The 14,518-nt window shown below is 45.2% G+C and overlaps 1 long non-coding RNA gene across 4 annotated transcripts in view; it reads left to right on the top strand.

Annotated features, from left to right (window-relative positions):
* The window catches only part of LOC124868805, a 34,524-nt gene extending 23,546 nt beyond the window's left edge, over positions 1 to 10,978 (top strand). For 2 of the 4 annotated variants that reach the window (XR_007038391.1, XR_007038388.1), the window contains exons 2-5: positions 229 to 379; positions 600 to 750; positions 10,790 to 10,837; positions 10,910 to 10,978. This is a non-coding gene — a long non-coding RNA (uncharacterized LOC124868805). Of the gene's footprint in view, positions 1 to 222; positions 380 to 599; positions 751 to 10,789; positions 10,838 to 10,909 lie in introns of all 4 variants that reach the window. The other 2 variants (XR_007038390.1, XR_007038389.1) reach the window with 1 other exon arrangement.
* Positions 10,979 to 14,518: the final 3,540 nt, after the last annotated feature.

The following is a 14,518-nucleotide window of genomic DNA, read 5'->3' as shown; positions in this document are numbered from 1 at the left end:
AGAAAAAATACAAATGTTCATAATTGCTGAAGTAAAAAAAGTTATTTTAGTAAAAATATGAAACATGTATGCTATTCTGTTTTAAATAATAGCAATAGACAATAAAGTTGTTTTTTTTATTAGTGAAACTGATGGATTTTTATTTCAGGTTATCATAAGGCTTATTTAAGCATAATGTCAGGAATCTGGGCTGTATCTGTCTGTGTGGTTGGCTTTCTGGAGTCTTAGGTCACCACTGGAGGACGCAGTTGGACCGGAGCCAATCCCTGGAAGGTAGATTTGAGCAGGTGTGGCACATCTGTTCATTATCACGTAATCTGCTGGAGTATATGAGGAGCTGGCTGCCAGTCCTTCGACAGTTGACTGTTTAACCTTTATGGTAAACCTGAGCCCTCTGAGTTCCTAGTGATTCTCTCTGTGTTTTCATGTTAGAGATCTCTTTTAATTTATCTTCATTTAAGTCAACCTGTGAGCATATAACAAGTTTCTCCTATTGTACTGCTGCATCTCAAGCCACAAACCATCAATTACAAACAATAACTTCTGGTCGTTATTCCACTGCTGCCAACCTCAAAGCTCCTCATCATCCTCATCCACAGTGCAACCTGTCTGCTCACTGATGCTCCCATCTCTGCTTCCGCTCCAAGCTACACCATTGGCATCCATCTCTATCATCTACAAACCACCGCACAGACCTCTCCCCCTGGGTTCCACTTATTCCCCACTGGCATTCATCCCCTGCATCATCCAGTAAGCCTCCTCCATTTCTTCATCATTTCTCTACAATATTTCCTCTGCTCACCTCTTTCTCTTCTCCTTAGTGACTATGCTGTACTGTGTTCTCAGAAAGAGTTCCAAGATCTTCTTCACAGTCATTATCCTTGTCTTTATTATTATCTTATTTCATTGTTTCCTGAGACTATTTGTGCATGTGGGCCAGGCATTTAAAACAAAACCATTTACAGATATCAGACTTTCATAGAGAAAAGTTATTTATGTTAACATCAAGGTGCAGAATGAAAGTAATACAAATAAATATGAAAAAAAAAGCCATCATAGACCACAAGACACAATAAACCAAACTTGGCTACCATTTCCATCTACCATTCCTTAGCAGTGAAAAGAACAAGGCTTTTTGTAAAAATCTTGCCATAAAGTTCAACAAGCCCCAAAGGGCACTGTTGGTAAAAACGCCTACTCGTGAGTAGGCAGAGAGTTATCACTTTGTAAAAGTGTGAAAATCTGCTTTTCAATTAACTTTATGTTTCTGAAAATATGAAATCACAACACACTGTTGCAACACCTAGTTGAATTATTACACAAACCCAGGGGATTTATGCAATGCTGAGGCTACTGCTGACGGAAGAGAAATTTATGGTTCACAGAAGTATTTATGGAACCGGCAGCTCCAACCACTTCTCTAATCTATAGCACTTTCAAAAAGCACCACCAACTCATGCTGTCAGATATTATCCTGTAGCTGATGTTTGCTTGAATGCAGAGGATCAGAGCACTGTACTGGCACTAAGGTGACACAGAACAGGGAAAGACAGTCCACGGGTACCTTTTTCATACACAGAATAACTTGCACTGAGTTGGTTTCTTCTGTTGGCTCATTTAATATGAAGATGATTCAATATAGAAAAATACAAAACATAAATTTATTTTTTTTAAGCAATACGTGTTAAAAGATCGCAATTGTTAAAGGTATAGTGTTTGAATGTTTCTTCATTGAAATACATTTATGGTTATTTAGGTAATCCCTCGGAGCTCCAATTTTCTTCCACTTTTAAATAATGGCTTACAAGGCCATTTTTGAGGTGATAGGACTAAATCAAACCACAGTAAGAGCTCCTCGTACTCGTACTCGTTGTCTTCCGCTTATCCAGGACCAGGTCGCTGGGGCAGCAGACTCAGCAGAGACACCTAGACGTCCCTCTCCCCAGACACCTCCTCCAGCTCCTCCGGGGGGAGCCCAAGGCGTTCCCATGCCAGCCGAGAGACATAGTCCCTCCAGCATGTCCTGGGCCTCCTCCCGGTGGAACGTGCCTGGAACACCTCCCGAGGAACCTCCAACCTGAAGAGGACAAGCCACCCTTTTCCGGTCGAGTACCATGGCCTCTGACTTGGAGGAGCTGATCTTCATCTCAGCCACTTCACACTCGGCTGCGAACCGCCACAGCGCATGCTGTAAGTCTTGGCTAGAGGGGGCCAGCAGGACCACGTCATTTGGAAAAAGAAGAGACGAAATCCACTGGTCGCCAAACCAGACCCCCTACGGCCCTTGGCTGCGTCTAGAAATCCTGTCCATAAAAGTTATGAACATGTCATATTGAGTTTAACGGATTTGACCCACATGCAGAAAGAAATTCAGGAGACGGTATTGTTCGGTAAAGTGTTTATTTACAACTGGGTGAATAATGCAGGGAACTGGAACCAGGATGCAAACTGTAGAAATAAACAAGAAGGTAAGCAGGGATAACTGGGGCTGAACTCATGAAAATAATAAATCTGTCTTACAAAGAATGGTGGAGGGATCCGCCATCCGAGTGGAGAACCCAAGTGGTTGTTTGCCGGTGAGACTGAAGTTGGTGGATATGGTAAGCCAGGAGAGTTTGTAATCCACGAGGTGTGATGGAGGGAGGAGGGTGGACAGGGTTCGCAGATGGAGGTCCAAAGTACGCAGGAATCAGGAGGCTGCCAGCAGGCGTGATCCAACAAAGTCATGAAAGACTTGAGTCTTTGTTCATGGAACTGGATAGCTTCCTTCCAGAATATGGTTTATCCAGGCAGGATTCAATGCAAGGCAAAATCAGGTTCAGGAAACCTGCAGGATACAAATACAAAGTTATTTGGTGTACAAGGCAAGATCAAAGGCAAGGTAACATGGCTGAGTAGTACCACTAAGTGCAACACTCTGGCAGTGGGTTGCTGGCAGCCTCCTCCTTAAATAGTCCTCTGCAGATAATCAGGGGAATAGCGAACACCTGTCACCTCTCCTCCAGATTCCCCGCCATCTAGTGGCTGAGCACAGTAAATGCACCAACAGATACACAAAGCACAGATCCTGACAGAACAGGACCGGTGACAAAGGGCAGCCCTGCTGGAGTCCACATGCACCGGGAAAAGGTCCAACTTAGTGCCGGCAATGCGGACCAAACTCCTGCTCTGCTCGTACAGGGACCAGATGGCCCCTAATAAAGGGCCCCCGATTCCATACTCCTGGAGCACCCCCCACAGGGCATCATGAGGGACACAGTGGAATGCTTTATCCAGGTCCACAAAACACATGTGAACTGGTTGGGCAAACTCCCATGAACCCTCGAGTACCCTGTAGAGGGTATAGAGCTGGTCCAGTGTTCCACGGCCGGGACGAAAACCACACTGCTCCTCCTGAAGCCAAGGTTCGGGTTAGGGTTAGTCCAGAGGCACTGTCCCCGACACCCACGCAATGTTGAAGAGGCGTGTCAACCATGACAGCCCTACAACGTCCAGAGACTAGAGGTACTCAGGGCGGATCTCATCCACCCCCGAAGCCTTGCCACCGTGGAGCTTTTTAACCACTTCGGTGACATCAGCCTGGGTGATGAAAGAGTCCAACCCCGAGTCCCCAGCCTCTGTTTCCACCAGAGAATGCGTGCCGCAGCACGCTTGGCCTCACGGTACCCGTCAGCCGCCTCAGGAGTCCCACAAGCCAACCACAGCCGATAGGACTCCTTCTTCAGCTTGACAGCATCTCTTACTACCGGTGTCCACCACCGGGTTCTGGGATTGCCGCCGTGACAGGCACCGCAGACCTTAAGGCTGCTGCTATGGGCAGCAGCATCGACAATAGATGCGGAGAACATGGTCCACTCGGACTCTATGTCTCCAACATTCCCTGGAATCTGGTCATAGCTCTCCCGGAGGTGGGAGTTGAATACATCCTTGGCCTAGGGCTCCGCCAGACGTTCCCAGGCAAACAGGCTCTAGGTGACGGGTCAGACAAAGAGCGGTTCAAGAATCCAGTAAGAGCCATTTTTCATAAATGTGGAAAAATATTCCAAAAGTGCATTGACAATCCAGAATATTATGAAATGACCCATAACAAGTAATGCAGGTCTCATATGCCTTAGCTAATGTCAGTGTTTGTGATTGAACAATATCTTCTAAATTACATTACATTACATCTAAAGAAGAGTTCCTAAGTGAAATTCAAAAGCATACCAATTTGAATATCCCAAAGAAAATATCCTTTGGAATAGTGGGACAAAGGTCTAAACCTTTTGTAAGGAATGCATCCTACTACATTTGATGTAAAACTAAAACTGCATTTCAGAGAAAGAACACCATATTGACTGTCAAACATGGTTTTGGGAGTGTCATGGCCTGGAACTGCTTCGCTGTTTTCAGCCCTGGACAACTTGTCATATTTGATGGAATCATGAACTTTGGAATCATGAACTTTGCTCTCTATCTGAAAATCCTGAAGGTGAATGCATTCAGACTTCATAATCTTAAGCTCAAGAGCACTTGGGTTGTGCAGCAGGAAGATGAATAGTAAAAAAAAAAATCAAAATGAAGTGTTTGGTGTGGCCTAGTCAAAGTCCAGACATAAATCCAGTCGAGATTCTGGGGCACTAAGGCTCCAGAATCTGGGGCATTTATGCAGCCTGTTTACATATTGCCAGATACAGCAAATACTTGCTGACAGTTCATGTTGGCACAACCAGTTATTAGGTTTAGGGGTTGTTAAAGTTTTACATTGTTTGATGATCCAAAACAAGTAGGTTTGACAAACTGAAAAACAATGGAAAAAATCTATCAAAGGACACATACTTTTCACACTATCAGACAACATTCGTTCAGTATAAAACCTATGTGACGTTTGTACCATTCTCTGTATAAATATGGGGTTTCTCAAAAATCAGTATTTCGTTGTTGGCTTTAGGAGCAGGTGTGTGCATGCAAATCGTCTTTTTTTTTTGTACCTATGGTAGAATGTACCTTAAGCATGCCTGCTGAGTGATGCAATGGACTATAAACCAGCAGGTTCCGTGGTAAACAAGAGTTCTATTGCTGCTCAGACATGACCATTCCAGCTTTTTTGCAGGTTGGATCTGCAGAACATGACCATCCTGGCTTTGTCAAATCATCTATTGAGATGCAGTACATGGAACACTTACCCTGCATTCAGCTTGTTGAATAAACTCAAAGTTAAGTTGGATGTATTATCTTTGCTAGTTGTAAAACTGAGTTTTGCTTATTGTTGAGTTGCTAACTAGTGCTAGCAAGATATTAGTAGGTAGTAAGGTATTTGTATTGTTGGCCTTCCTGATTGATGTTTTTCACCTGTCACAAGACTTTCAACCTAATGTAAAAGAAAACGTAATGTTAGAGAAAATACTTAAAGAAGGCCAGATGTTATTTAGTAGTCAACTGGACAGTCAGACATCAGACTTTAGCTTGATTGTGTAATTTGTCTCTTGACAAGAACAATCTCTGATCAGTACACTGGCTTTGAAATCCAGATGAAAAGCTCCCACACATTTGACGTAAGCCAGGTCAAGTAGAAAAAGCAGGTTAAGCCTCCTGAACACTTTCTCTGAAATGATGAACAGCTGCAGGCACTTGCTCAGTTGATGCTTCAGGTGATAAAACCTACTTAACTGTGAAGTAGCAGGATGTATATGCTACTGTGGCTGTTGACATCAGACCCCGAGTATGAACTCTTACATTATCCTGTAGCTTCTCTTAGCATGCAACACCACCCTGCAGAAGCTGTGACATGAAGAAGTCTCTTATCACTGTAGTAATCATGCATAAATGGTGCATAAACAAGTTTTGTGTATTCAAGAGAGAAAAGAAAATGAAATCTGTAATGATAGGACAATATTTAAATGCAAGATGTGAAATATAAAAATGAAGGATGTTTTTTTTATTTTCACCATTGCTATCTTTTGTGTAAAATCAACACTAATTATGAAGGCATGGCATAATGCAGATTATCCATCTATAACCAAACTGCAGCAACCATAAAAGGATACCAGATCTACAGACCTATACCACTTTGTCCTGAAAACACCTGAACACATTACAATTCTCATAGGATATGGTGTAATAAAGCATGCAACAACCTAAGATTTCAGTGTATTTTATCAGTATTTTATGTAACCAACACAAATTAGTGAACTGAAAGGAAAAGATGCACATCTGTAATGTAAATCTCCCATATGTGGTTTTTTTACTGAGATTTGGTGTGTGTGAAGGCAGTCTGAGAACAGGAAACCTTGGTATCATGTCCAAAAAAGCTTTGAGCTATGCATGCCTTTCTATCATCTTGAACCAGTGGGCCTATTCTTCTTCGACATTAACAAGGCATTTTTATCCACACAATTGCTGTTCACAAGATATTTTCTTTTTTTCAGATGATTCACTGTAAACCTAAGAGAGTGTTGTATAAGAAAACCCTAGTAGATACTTCCTTCTCCATTCTGATGCTCAATTTGTACTTCAGCAAGTTGTTTTCACCATGTGTATATGTCTTAATGTATTGAGTTTCTGTCAAGTGATTGGCTCAATGTTAATAATCAATTTAAAAAGTGCTTAACGGGATATCATCTGCATACCAGCAGCATATAAAATGGCCTAACAGTGGAGCAGCTGATTGGCCTTGAACAATAAAAAAAAGTGTGTGTGTTTACATGGGTGTTAGATCCTTCTCCAATGTCAAAATCCAAAATAGCAAAGATGCTTGGAGACAAAGTCAAGTCCAGGTATCCGGCCTGTGAAGGAGCACATACAAAATTACTTGGATGGCAAAGACAAAGCTATGTTAACTGTGGCTTGAGTCTATACCACTGAGGACAACACTCTGGTGCCGAACTGCTGGTGGCCTCCATCTTAAATACCTTCCAAGGATGATTAAGGAATATGGAAACACCTGTCACCACTCCTCATAAACCCAGAGCCACCTAGAGGCCAAGTGCAGTGCACAACAACAACAAAACACAACACAGAGATCCTGACATCACCCCCCCCCCCCCCCCCTCAATGATCGCCACCCGGCGACCCAGCAGAAGGTGTGGAAGTCCGAGATCAATGTAGAGTAACAAATAAAAGATCGGGGCACCCAAGAACAGTCCTCCGGCCCATACCCCTCCCAGTCCACTAGATACTGCAATCCACAACCCTGCCAATGGGAGTCCACGATCCTGCGGACCGTCCAGACAGGATGACCAAGCCGGTCCAGGGCGGGTGGTAGGGGTTCGGCAGGAGGGCAGGAAGCACTGGAAAAAACAGACTTAACCTGGGAAACAAAACCGGGGTGTACACACAGGCTAGGAGGTAGACGAAGACGAAGGGCAGAAGGACTGATGATAGATTCAATGGCATAGGGGCCAATAAAGTGGGGAGACAGTTTCTTAGAAACCGCTTTTAAAGGTATGTCCGTAGAGGACAACCAGACCCTTTGGCCAGGCTGGTACACTGGGGCCGGCCTCCGTTTACGTTCGGCATACTTCTTGTTCTGATCTGCTGAGCGAAGGAGAGCCTGGAGCGCCGTGTACACAGAACCATTTGCAACGGTGGACATGGAGGCGAACAGAGGCAACTGCAAGGTCCTTTTCATCAGCAGGAAACAAAGGTGGCTGATATCCGACAGATGCCTCGAAAGGTGAAAGTCCAGTAGCAGAAGAAATATGAGAATTAATGTCATACTTGGGCCCAAGGCAGGTGTGCTCCAGTCTAGTGGATCAGTGGCAGACGAGCACCTGAGAATTGATTCCATTTGTTGGGTCATACGCTCAGTCTGTCCGTTGGACTGTGGATGATGACCCGAGGTCAAAGCGGGCTTGGCCCCCACGGCTGAACAAAACTGTTTCCACACTTGAGATGTGAACTGAGGCCCTCTATCTGACAAGATCTCCTGAGGTATGCCATGTAGGCGAAAAACATGCTTCACTAACAGCTGAAATGTTTGGAAGGCTGATGGGAGTTTCTTTAATGGAATGAGGTGACAAGCCATAGAAAAACTATCTACAATAGTGAGGATAGTTGACATACCTTTGGAGATGGGCAAACCAGTAACAAAGTCCAAGGCGATGTGTGACCAGGGGCGTTTAGGGATACTGAGTGGTTGGAATAGACCAGTAGGTGGTTGATTACCTGGTTTCTGTCTAGCAAAGATGGAACATGCTTGCACATACTCTTTGACATCACTATGGAGAGATGGCCACCAAAATCTCCTGAAAATGAGTGAGACAGTCCGGCTGACCCCAGGGTGACCAGAGAATCTGGCAGTGTGAAACCAACGGATCACCTGGAACATGACAGAGGAGGGAACATGAATCCTATTAGGGGTACATGTGCCTGGGTCGGGGTCATGACGCTTAGCCTGGTTTACTAAGTTCTCTATTTCCCAATACAAAGCTCCAACAGTCCAGTGAGAAGGTATGATAGGCACAGCCTCCTTATCAGAGCTATCAGGGGAAAACTGACGGGACAAAGCATCTGGCTTCAGGTTCTTAGAACCAGGTCTATAGGAAATCAAAATATCAAACCGAGAAACAAAAAGAGACCAACGTGATGGCCGTAGGTTCAGTCTTTTTGTCGACTGTAAATAGAACAGATCATAAAAATTTGGCTTAACTAATACAGGGTGTTTAGCACCCTCAAGCCAATGCCGCCATTCCTCCAAGGCCAACTTAATGGCTAGTAGCTCCCTGTCCCCTACATCATAGTTTCCCTCCGCGTCGCTGAGCCGTCTGGAAAAGAAGGCGCAGGGATGAAGCTTACAATCCTGCTGGACTGTTGTGAGAGTACTGCTCCTACGCCTGTTTCAGAGGCATCGACCTCCAGAATAAACTGTCGAGAGGAATCAGGGTGAATCAGAATGGGGTTGTATGAGAATCTTTCCTTTAGAGCTGAAAAAGCTCTATCTGTCTCATGTGTCCAAGAGAACACAGTCTTAGTGGAGGTGAGAGCAGTGAGCAGGGCAGCCAACAGACTAAAGTTCTTAATAACTTTGCGATAAAAATTCGCAAACCCTAGGAAATGCTGGAACTGTTTGCTGGAGTCCGGGACAGGCCACTCGAGGACTGCCTTAATCTTCTCAGGGTCCCGAGCGAACCTGTCCACCCTCCAGTATGAACCCCAAAAAGGTTACCGAGTCCTTATGAAAGTCACATTTCTCAGCCTTTAAAAACAAATGATTTTCCAGCAGTCTTTGAAGAACTAAACGAACATGATGACGGTGTTCCTCAATGTCCTTAGAGTAAATCAAGATGTCGTCAAGATAGACAAAAACATTCAAAAAATCTCTGAGCACGTCATTAATAAGTGACTGGAACACTGCAGGTGCATTACAGAGACCAAAATACATCACCAAGTACCTAAAGTGTCCGAGGTGCGTTTAAAATGCAGTCTTCCATTCGTCCCCCTGGCAGATCCTGACTAAATGGTAGAAATTTCTTAGATCAAGTTTAGTAAAGATTCTGGCACCATGAACAGGCTCAAAAGCCGATGAAAGGAGTGGAAGTGGGTATTTATTTTTAACAATTATCTGATTTAGTCCCCTGTAATCGATACATGGGGACTAACCATCTTTCTAACCCACAAAGAAAAACCCGGCGCCTAGGGGAGATGATGAAGGGCGAATAATGCCGGCAACGAGAGACTCGTTAATATAATTCTCCATAGTCTTATGTTCTGGTTCAGATATGTTGTATAATCTACTGGCAAGCAGGGGGCACCACGAAGTAAATCAATGGAGCAGTCATAAGGTCTGTGTGGAGGAAACGTTATCGCCTTAACCTTACTGAAAACTTGCTTTAGGTCGTGGTATTCAGTGGGGACGAGTGAAATATCACTAACCTCGCTCTCTACCGGAACCGTGTCGGCTGGTTGTGGGGGAACGGATGACTGAAGGCATGAAGAAAGGCAGCAACAAGACCAAGACTCAACTCGGCACTCAGTCCAATTAATATGAGGGTTATGTTTCTGTAGCCACGGAAAGCCTAAAACTATGGGGTTCAGAGCGATAGGGAATACAAAGAAGGATATTTCTTCCTTATGGGTTCCAGACAAATAAAGGGTTAAAGGTTTGGTATGATTGGTAATCTGTTGAAATCTGTGCCCATCCAGAGCTGACACTAACTGAGGTGAAGGGAGTGGTTCCGTCTCAATCTGAACTTCTGTGACCAAACTCAGATCAATAAGGTTCTGCTCACTCCCGGGATCAATTAAAGCAGAGAGATTCTATATATGACGGTCTAAAATCAAAGAAGCAGGCAAGCTAAATCTGGGGGCAAAAGGATTATTTAAGCGGTCCGCCAGTTTCCCCTCATCTACTGACGGACCCACCCTTTTGGTCCAGTGGGACAAACAGGGCAGCTGGCAAGGTGATGCTCGGGCGAACCACAGTAAAAACATAGGTTAGTCTAGGGGCATCTGTGTCTCTCCTCAGCCGAGACGTGAGTACGCCCAACCTGCATGGACTCAGAGGTGTGTGTAGAGATTGGTCAGTGAACAACTAGGTGAACCGGGTAGCACAAAACTCTTGCCAGGACCATTTCCTCTCTCTCATACAATTATCAAGTCTAGTAAATTGATTAGCCCGTTAAGTGTCTTGGGTTCATCTACTAAAGCTAGCTCATCCTTTAGGGGCTCATTTAAAGCCTGAAAAAACGCCGTCTTGAGAGTAATGTCGTCCCACCTAAAGTGTTCTGTCATAATTTTACGGATTGTTTTGACCCACATGCAGTAAGCAATCAGGAGACTGTTAAAGTTTAACAAAGGCTTTATTTTACAGTGAGCAACGGGAAAGGGGCGGAGCTGGAACCGGAGGACAAACTGCAAGGTAAGTAGACACGGTAAGAATGTATGTATCAAAAGTGGTGAATATTACTAAATAACAAATCTGCCTTACTAGAAAGTGAAGGGTTGATCCGCCAGGAGGGGTGAGAGCAACGGAGCTGCACACTGAGATGAATGGAGCAGGCAAGTACTTGACTCACTTTGAGGTAACTCTGAGGTTGTGTTGGAGATGTTATTGTGTTGGAGAATGGAGAGGTTTCGCTTGAGGTGGTCCGTAGTAGTTCCAGGAAGAGCACCGTCGAAGTAGCCGCCAGTCAATAGTTCTGGAAAGCAGAGGGTAGGCAAACCAGGTTTAATCCACATAGTTTGGAGATCCTTCTCCAATGTCAAAATCCCAAATAGCAAAGATGCTTGGGGACAAAGTCAGGTCCAGGTATCCAGCCAGCGAAGGAGCACATACAAAATTACTTGGATGGCAAAGACAAAACTAGGTTAACTGTGGCTTGAGTCTATACCACTGAGGGCAACACTCTGGTGCTGAACTGCTGGTGGCCTCCATCTTAAATACCTTCCAAGGATGATTAAGGAATATGGAAACACCTGTCACCACTCCTCACGAACCCAGAGCCACCTAGAGGCCAAGTGCAGTGCACAATAACAAAACACAACACAGAGATCCTGACATTTGCATACGTTTCAGGACTTTAGAATGTGTCATAATTGCATCTTTATGTATTTTTTTACATCTAGATTTCCAGCCACTTATCAATCAGCTCTTCCACTTTTTTCATGTTTTCTAAATACTCGTACTCGTAGTCTTCCGCTTATCCGGGGCAGCAGACTCAGCAGAGACGCCCAGACGTCCCTCTCTCCAGACACCTCCTCCAGTTCCTCCAGGGGGAGCCCACGGTGTTCCCAGGCCAGCCGAGAAACATAGTCCCTCCAGCGTGTCCTGGGCCTTCCCCTGGGCCTCCTCCCGGTGGGACGTGCCTGGAACACCTCCCGAGGAAGGCGTCCAGGAGGCATTCGGTATAGATGCCCGAGCCACCTCAACTGGCTCCTCTCGATGTGGAGGAGCAGCGGCTCTACTCCGAGCCCCTCCCGGATGGCCGAGCTCCTCACCCTATCTCTAAGGGAGTGCCCGGCCACCCTACGGAGGAAGCTCATTTCAGCCGCTTGTATCCGGGATCTCGTTCTTTCGGTCATGACCCAAAGTTCATGGCCATAGGTGAGGGTAGGAACGTAGACCGACCGGTAAATTGAGAGCTGTGTTTTTCGGCTCTGCTCTCTCTTCACCACAACGGACCGGCACAGCGCCCCCATTACTGTGGCAGCCGCACCGATCCGTCTGTCGATCTCCCGCTCCATTCTTCCCTCACTCGTGAACAAGAGCCCGAGATACTTAAACTCCTCCACTTGAGGCAGGAACTCCCCTCCAACTGAAGAGGAAGAGCCACCCTTTTCCGGTCGAGTACCATGGCCTCGGACTTGGAGGAGCTGATCCTCATCCCAGCCGCTTCACACTCGGCTGCAAACCGCCACAGTGCATGCTGTGGGTCTTGGCTAGAGAGGGCCAGCAGGACCACGTCATCTGCAAAAAGAAGAGACGAAATCCACTGGTCCCCAAACCAGACCCCTCTGGCCCTTGGCTGCGTCTAGAAATCCTGTCCATAAAAGTTATGAACAGGACCGGTGACAAAGGGCAGCCCTGCCGGAGTCCAACATGCACCGGGAACAGGTTCGACTTAGTGTCGGCAATGCGGACCAAACTCCTGCTCCGCTCGTACAGGGACCGGATGGCCCCTAATAAAGGGCCCCCGATTCCATACTCCTGGAGCACCCCCCACAGGGCATCACGAGGGACACAGTCGAATGCCTTCTCCAGGTCCACAAAACACATGTGAACTGGTTGGGCAAACTCCCATGAACCCTCGAGCACCCTGTAGAGGGTATAGAGCTGGTCCAGTGTTCCACGGCCGGGACGAAAACCACACTGTTCCTCCTGAAGCCGAGGTTCGACTATCGGTCGGACTCTCCTCTCCAATACCCTGGCGTAGGCCTTACCAGGGAGGCTGAGGAGTGTGATCCCCCTGTAGTTGAAACACACCCTTCGGTCCCCCTTCTTATGAAGGGGGACCACCACCCCAGTCCGCCAGTCCAGAGGCACTGTCCCCGACCGCCACGCAATGTTGTTCCGTGGTGGAAACAGAGGCTGGGGACTCGGGGTTGGACTCTTTCATCACCCAGGCTGAAGTCACCGAGGTGGTTAAAAAGCTCCGCGGTGGCAAGGCTTCGGGGGTGGATGAGATCCGCCCTGAGTACCTCAAGTCTCTGGATGTTGTAGGGCTGTCATGGTTGACACTTGTTTTCTAACTACTGAAACATTAAATCCTAAGGATACCTTTTGTCGCATCAGTTTTGACCTTCCTCTTGTTGGTCTAATATTGGAAATAAAGAATCAATAAAGTAAAAAGAAAATCTTGTGCTACTCTACAGAAGAAAATAAACAGAAGCAAACCAGGTGGTTTCCAAATGTAGATGGTTCTTATTTTTTTAGATACTGTTTTTGTAATGATTTGTCTGAAATCATTTCATTACATTACCCATCCATTATTTCCTGTAGCCTGTAGTGCTTTTGTGCTTCTCCACATAATCAGCAATGGTATCTACCAGCGCCCCGCAGTTTACAGGCTCATGTTGCAGCTCCTGCTGCAGACAAGAATCCAGTCCCAGCTTCTCGCCCTTTTGCTTCTGCAGGTGTCTGGCTATACAATGGCAAAGATGAAGAGGGATACCACACTTCTCCAGTTAAAGTGATTATCCCCCACCAAGTTCTCATCACCGTCCCGAGGCTGGAGCCGAGGTCCGTTGCACTATGCTTCAGGAAGATCTGGACGAGGTAGTGAAAACGATTCTGGTGCTAAGTCTCCTGGGCCAGATTCGTGTAAAAATGTGTTTTGAATACCTTGCTAGAAAATGTGTCAAAAGTAAATAAAAAAAAGTTTTAATAAAAACACCCGTCTGGTCTGACCTGCCATTGATGAGTTTATTTCTAAGGAGAATAGCACGTCCAAGCTTACTTGTGTAACCAAAATCTAACAAACATGCAACTAAAATGTGCTGCAGATTTCCTTAAAAGAAAAATTCATTTTAAATGGAACAGTAAATCTATGCCAATGTTCTCAACTTTTCACTGATTTTTTAGTAAACAAACAAACAAAAACACCCCAAAGACATTGTTGATGTGTTTATGGGCTAAACAAAAAACAGCATATAGGATTCCTCCAGTATATGTTTTTATATTCGTAGGACACTGAGATAAACAGAATAAGTGTCTCGTGGTGTCTGGTCATCACCTCTGCTTTTTAGAGACATTCTAAGTTTAAAGAATAAAAAACTTCCACTACACAATTATGTGCTGCTTTGTGTTCATATTTCACATAAAATACCTATAAGATACTCCAAAGTGTCAGGATCTGCCATTGTGGACTTTGTTTTGTTTTTGTGTACTTTTCAGTTAGGTGTTTCTATTCCTTTGGGTTTAGTAGTTATGTTTACTTATTCCTTTTGTTTCCTGATAGTTTTGTTCTCTCTCCAGCCTCCTAGTTTTAGTAGGTCTTTCTCCCCTCGCCCATAGATCCCTTAGTGGTTGCTTTCTCATTTATTTATTACTTAGAATGGTTTTCTCCTCTGATTATTATTATTACAGTTCTCTTTGCTTCCT

Source organism: Girardinichthys multiradiatus, chromosome 5 (genome assembly GCF_021462225.1).
Source record: "Girardinichthys multiradiatus isolate DD_20200921_A chromosome 5, DD_fGirMul_XY1, whole genome shotgun sequence".
Taxonomy (NCBI): Eukaryota; Metazoa; Chordata; class Actinopteri; order Cyprinodontiformes; family Goodeidae; genus Girardinichthys; species Girardinichthys multiradiatus.
Note: the sequence above shows the minus strand (reverse complement) of the source record. Positions and strands in the feature narration are given on the sequence as shown.